Here is a 6,600-nt window from a genome sequence, read left to right on the forward strand (position 1 = left end):
CTGATGAAAGATGAGCACAACCTTCATATGTCTTCCGCCATGCTGACAAAACAGAACGATTAGTCTGTCTTTTAAAGATTCCATTAAATCTATGTATTTCTTTGCAGTCACTTGATAATATTGAGGCTTTGAGGCTTTCATTGGCACTTGATAATATTTAACATTCATTGGCACGTGTATCATCGCAGTCAATTCCCTGTATTCTACCTGAGGCTGTTCTGCTGCCATAGACTGGAGAAGGTCTGGTGACTTTTCATCGCCAAGCAGAAAACAAGCCCCAGCAGTAAAAAGGAAAGGTGAACACAGAGGAGGATATAACCTATGAAATGAATGGATCGGCCTTCAGCCAAACCAAAGCAAGCTTTGTAATGGGAGGTTGTCGGAGATGACGACAAGAAGCGACCAGATGTTATTGTCTGTATCTCTGCATGTCAGAATTACAGAGAGAGTTTGAAAGTTGATTAGATCTATAGAACTATCCCCAGGTTGTATAGGATTTAATACTGGTGGTGCTTTTTACAACCTTGTGCCCTTGTATTTGTTAATTGTCAGAAGCAGTGAACATATTTGCATTTTTTCTCTTCGGATGGAAACAATGTTTTCATGTTTTGTGAACAAAACACTTAATGGCGAGTCTTGTATCCATTGATGATATTTGTATTTAAAGTTTATTAAAACACTGTCTAGGATATGCAATCCACGTACAAAGGCTAGAAAATGATCAGAATTTTGGCAAATGTAATTCAGTTCCAAAACATGCTTTCAAGGTCATTTCCTTGTATTTTTATGTCCCTCTCTCCCACCCTTACCTGCTTATTTTGCTTAAGCCAGTGCTGCACATGCACCCCCCATTGCACCAACTGAACCCTGACCCTCCCCCAGACATGTACATGCCGGTTGTTGACACTAAAGGCATGTTTGAATGCTGTAGGACTCTGTACATCTTTGATCCAATGGGTAGTGCCTTTAAGCATCCCAATGGTAATGGACCAGACCTCAGGGAATCCTTCCATGTGTAACTGCAGATTGAGGATCTCCCTAATTGATTAGTATAGAATTAAGAGACTGAGTTAGAATTGTATACTGTATTTACTTAGTATCAAGGGGAAATATGTCCCTCAATTGTTTTGTGAACGCTCAGTCATATAATCAGATTCATAAAATGACCTCCTACATTACTTTCATTTTCCATTACAGTAGTTCTTTGAAATGCAAATGATTTCTGCTCAAGTTTACAGCAGTTCAAAGTGATGTGAATGAAAATGCCTATGTCACAACTGATGACAATTGTGACATACATGATAATTTGGTTGCGCCAAACAACCAAACTGGTCCATACCAAGGACCAATGGCTGGGGTCCCGGGAGTGTGAAAGAGGGGGGTGAGCACTTCAGCCAGTGCCATGCTTCGGCAAAGGTCCCCCCACTATACCAACCTGTGTTCCCATCCCCCAGTGTTCGTCCGCCTGTTAGGTGAGGTGGGGATGAGGTGGGGATGAGGTGGGGATGAGGGAGGGAAAGTGAGAGGGAAGGAGAAATGTCGGGGCATAATCATGTTTAACTGGAAGTGTCAAACATGCAGATCTATAATGGATGAAGTTGAAGGTTACTTGACAACAGGTGGCGGCGGCGGCGGCGGGGGGATCTGTGGGGCACTCCACACAGTTCATTCATTATGTGTTCCTTCCTGTGGGATCATTATGTGTTCCTTCCTGTGCACTACACTCCACACAGTTCAATTCATTATGTTCCTTCCTGTGCACCACCCACACAGCACTGTGCACTACACTCCACACAGTTCAATTCATTATGTGTTCCTTCCTGTGCACTGCACTCCACACAGTTCAATTCATTATGTGTTCCTTCCTGTGCACTGCACTCCACACAGTTCAATTCATTATGTGTTCCTTCCTGTGCACTGCACTCCACACAGTTCAATTCATTATGTGTTCCTTCCTGTGCACTGCACCACACAGTTCAATTCATTATGTGTTCCTTCCTGTGCACTGCACTCCACACAGTTCAATTCATTATGTGTTCCTTCCTGTGCACTGCACTGCACTCCACACAGTTCAATTCATTATGTGTTCCTTCCTGTGCACTACACTCCACACAGTTCAATTCATTATGTGTTCCTTCCTGTGCACTACACTCCACACAGTTCAATTCATTATGTGTTCCTTCCTGTGCACTACACTCCACACAGTTCAATTCATTATGTGTTCCTTCCTGTGCACTACACTCCACACAGTTCAATTCATTATGTGTTCCTTCCTGTGCACTACACTCCACACAGTTCAATTCATTATGTGTTCCTTCCTGTGCATTGCACTCCACACAGTTCAATTCATTATGTGTTCCTTCCTGTGCATTGCACTCCACACAGTTCAATTCATTATGTGTTCCTTCCTGTGCACTGCACTCCACACAGTTTAATTCATTATGTGTTCCTTCCTGTGCACTGCACTCCACACAGTTTAATTCATTATGTGACAATTAGTCAAATTACAGTAAAGAGAGAGACAAAGCAACATCTTCAAGGAATTTCTCAGTCAAGGAACAAACCATTGCTTCGATAACACCTGGCTCCCTCTAAACCTTTTTAACACAGTATCTGAATATTCTGGGATGGCTTAGCGCTTCATATAAAACCTTTTATTCTGATTATGTCAGGAGGTTCAGTATTTGTATGTAGGTTAAAAGACCATGCCAAGCCACAAGAGGGCGAGCTTTGCTTCAAGACGGGGAAGTGCAGTTGGGTCTGCACAGGTTGACCAAGGGAGGAGGGAAAGTCATCCCCCTGAAGACATGTTATCAAAATAACATTAACACCTCCTATCCTGTTTATAATGCATTATAATGCCTTTTCTAACACCTTTATGGGTTATGCATAATGCATTATAATGCACAACATGGGTTATAATAACTGCTTAGTAACATCTATAACAATACTGCAGTAGAGTTATATTAAGGTACTTCACTTTTAAACCTTTAAAAAAATCTTTAAAACAAAATCAAAAAAGTTGAACATGCCTACACTCTCGCCATGTCAACCCAAACGGTCCAGTCACACACACACACACACACACACACACACACACACACACACACACACACACACACACACACACACACACACACACACACACACACACACACACACACACACACACACTTGTGTGTGTTGGCTTGATCTCAGATCTGTTTGTGCTATCATGTCAACTAATAAATGAAAAGGTGACATGATAGCATAAACAGATCTGAGATCAAGCCAACACACACTAACAACCTGGAACAGTGTGCCAAGCAAAGCCCTCACTGTACCTGAGATCTCATGTGCTCTGAGCTCGTTGTACTTATAGGCCTGTTCCATGGGCTTGATGGCTGAGTGGTAGATCTTACGTAACTTCTGAATAGCAGCTGGAGGGGAGAGAAAGAGAATGAGAGGAGGATGGTAAGAACAGGGTTCAAATTACAGTGGGGGATAGGAGAGGCTGGGCATCCCCCATAACAATTAGGACCAGCATATGAATTTAAATATCAATGTAAGCCCCCATAATTCTCAAAAATATCAATGTCGGGCACCCCCAAGTGGCTTCGGGCAACCCCAAGAGTCTATATATTTTAAGTGTGGTATTGGGCACCCCCAAGAGTCAAAGTATTTGAACCCTGGTATCCATGGTAAGAAGGAATGTAGATGGAATGAGATAAGGGGAGGGAGGTAGAGTTGGTTCATGGAAGAAGAAAGGTAAGACACGGGTAAGAGAAGATAAGAGAAGGTAAGACACGGTAAGAGAAGGAAACATAATAAGATGATAAGGAGTGTAGATGAAAGGAGACAGCCAGGTAGAGTACAGGGGAGTTTCAGTTAAACAGGAGAGGAAGAACGGTAAGAAAATGTTAGATTAAGAAACAAACAAGTCATTATAGAATGAGATTGAGTTGGAGAGTTCAGAGAGAGAGAGGGATGGAGAGAGAGGGAGGGAGGAGAGAGAGAGAGGGGTGGAGAGAGGGGTGGAGAGAGAGAGGAGAGAGAGAGGGATGGAGAGAGAGAGAGGAGAGAGAGGAGGGAGGGAGAGAGAGAGAGAGGGAGGGAGGGAGAGAGAGAGAGAAAGGGATGGAAGGAGAGGGAGAGGGAGAGAGGAGAGAGAGAGAGAGAGAGAGAGAGAGAGAGAGAGAGGGAGGGAGATAAAAGGAAAACAGATTAAAAACAGAAGATTTGGGACTCGTTAACACTAACGATGTTACCCATTAGCGCTAATGGAGAAGAGGTCCATTAAGGCTCTGGCACCACGTGTTTCTTTCTCTAACTAAAGCTATAGGCCTGCGTGCCAAAAACCACCTATTCGTTATATAGTGCACTACTTTTACCAGAGACCTATGAGCCTGGTGAAAAGTAGTGCACTATTTACGGACTAGGGTGTAATTTGTAACAGCACCCATACACAGGCAAGTACCCACAGACCCATAGAGGTTCACCCATCATTACTTTCTATGATGTGCTTCATTAACCCATATATTAGTATAATGACACATCAGAGCAGGACAGGGAACATACTGAGTACATTTATCGAAACAGAAATATTCATTTTTCTCTGTAATAACACTACTGGTATTTGACAGGTAATTAATAGACATAACACGACAAATTCAGAACCAAATCTGCATCCCGAATGGCATCCTATTCCCTATTTAGTGCACTACTTTTGATCAAAGCCATATGGGCCCTGCTCAAAGGAAGTGCACTACACAGGGAATATGGTGCTATTTGGTACATGTCCCATGTCACACCAGGTGCAAAAATGTCTTGTGAATATCTGCAAAGTGCTCTACTGCATGTCTTCTTGTATCTCACAATATCTTTGTAATAATGCTAATGCTCAACAATGACATTTGATAACGACAACAAAATCTAAAGCTCTACAGCCTATTAAGATGTGATCATACTTGATATTTAGGGACAGGAGTTTTTTCTTTACCACGTGACCTGACCAGGAACAACTCTAAGCCTCAGTAATATATTTAAGCTATTATCTACCATGATAGTGTTCTGCTGCGTTCTCCTCAGAGGCCAGCCTCAGTGTCTCGTCGATGTGTGATCTGTCCCTCAGGATGTGGCTCAGGACATCCTCCCCTCCTCCTCTGTGGAGAGAAACAGCAGATCTCAAGTCAGTCTCTGATAGTGAATCTTTGCACATTGGACTGGATTAACTGGCAATGACAGATGAGGCTGGTAGGGGGAAATGGGAAAGGTTCATTATGTGCTAAAACATTATTTGCAATCACAGCCCAAAAGTGGCATCATTTACTGGTATGACCCCCCTCTATGGCTCCTGCCTCCCAAATGGTTCCCTATTCCATACATAGTGCACTACTTCCTGAGATTGTAAATCCTGTTTTAGGACAAAACGTGTGTGTGTGACCGTTAATTATCTATATCACTTGCTTTGGCAATGTAAACATATGTTTTCCCACGCCAATAAAGCCCTTTAAATGTAACTGAATTGACAGAGAGAGAGGTGCTGACAGTTGCGCGTCGTAAACGTTCCAGTAGAGGCTCTACAGTGGCCAATTACCACCATGCTACATCAAGGGTCATTTCAATCAGTCAAAGTGCTGTCTCTGTCTCTCTATTGCTGGGGTCTACAGGGATGGGTGTCAATCTAGAAATAAAATGACCAATGGATTCTAAAGCATAAGAAACAACAACTACGAAATGAACAACTGTGAAAAGTCAGTCAGTGGCACCATACAGTATGTGAATAACAAAGCCAGAGGATGAATAGAAGTGATATGTTCTGTTGTATAAACTGGGGAAAACAACCCTGTGTGATGTCAAATCCAATCAAATGTTTTGGTCACATACACATGGTTAGCAGATGTTATTGGTCACATACACATGGTTAGCCAATGTTATTGGTCACATACACATGGTTTATTGGTCACATACACATGGTTAGCAGATGTTATTGGTCACATACACATGGTTAGCAGATGTTATTGGTCACATACATATGGTTGGCAGATGTTATTGGTCACATACACATGGTTAGCAGATGTTATTGGTCACATACACATGGTTAGCAGATGTTATTGGTCACATACACATGGTTAGCAGATGTTATTGGTCACATACACATGGTTAGCAGATGTTATTGGTCACATACACATGGTTAGCCAATGTTATTGGTCACATACACATGGTTAGCAGATGTTATTGGTCACATACACATGGTTAGCAGATGTTATTGGTCACATACACATGGTTAGCAATGTTATTGGTCACATACACATGGTTAGCAGATGTTATTGGTCACATACACATGGTTAGCAGATGTTATTGGTCACATACACATGGTTAGCAGATGTTATTGGTCACATACACATGGTTAGCCAATGTTATTGGTCACATACACATGGTTAGCAGATGTTATTGGTCACATACACATGGTTAGCAGATGTTATTGGTCACATACACATGGTTAGCCGATGTTATTGGTCACACACATGGTTAGCAGATGTTATTGGTCGCACACACATGGTTAGCAGATGTTATTGGTCACATACACATGGTTAGCAGATGTTATTGGTCACATACACA

At 42.2% G+C, this 6,600-nt stretch overlaps 1 long non-coding RNA gene across 1 annotated transcript; it reads right to left on the bottom strand.

Moving 5' to 3' along the window:
- Window positions 1–1,430: 1,430 nt before the first annotated feature.
- LOC135536650 (uncharacterized) lies at window positions 1,431–5,120 on the bottom strand. Its single transcript, XR_010455042.1, has 3 exons — window positions 5,038–5,120; window positions 3,324–3,419; window positions 1,431–1,465 (listed from the first exon to the last, which is right to left on the bottom strand). It is a non-coding gene; the product is annotated as an uncharacterized LOC135536650 (long non-coding RNA).
- Between the last annotated feature and the right edge of the window lie 1,480 nt (window positions 5,121–6,600).

This window comes from Oncorhynchus masou, unplaced genomic scaffold (genome assembly GCF_036934945.1).
Source record: "Oncorhynchus masou masou isolate Uvic2021 unplaced genomic scaffold, UVic_Omas_1.1 unplaced_scaffold_6433, whole genome shotgun sequence".
Taxonomy (NCBI): Eukaryota; Metazoa; Chordata; class Actinopteri; order Salmoniformes; family Salmonidae; genus Oncorhynchus; species Oncorhynchus masou.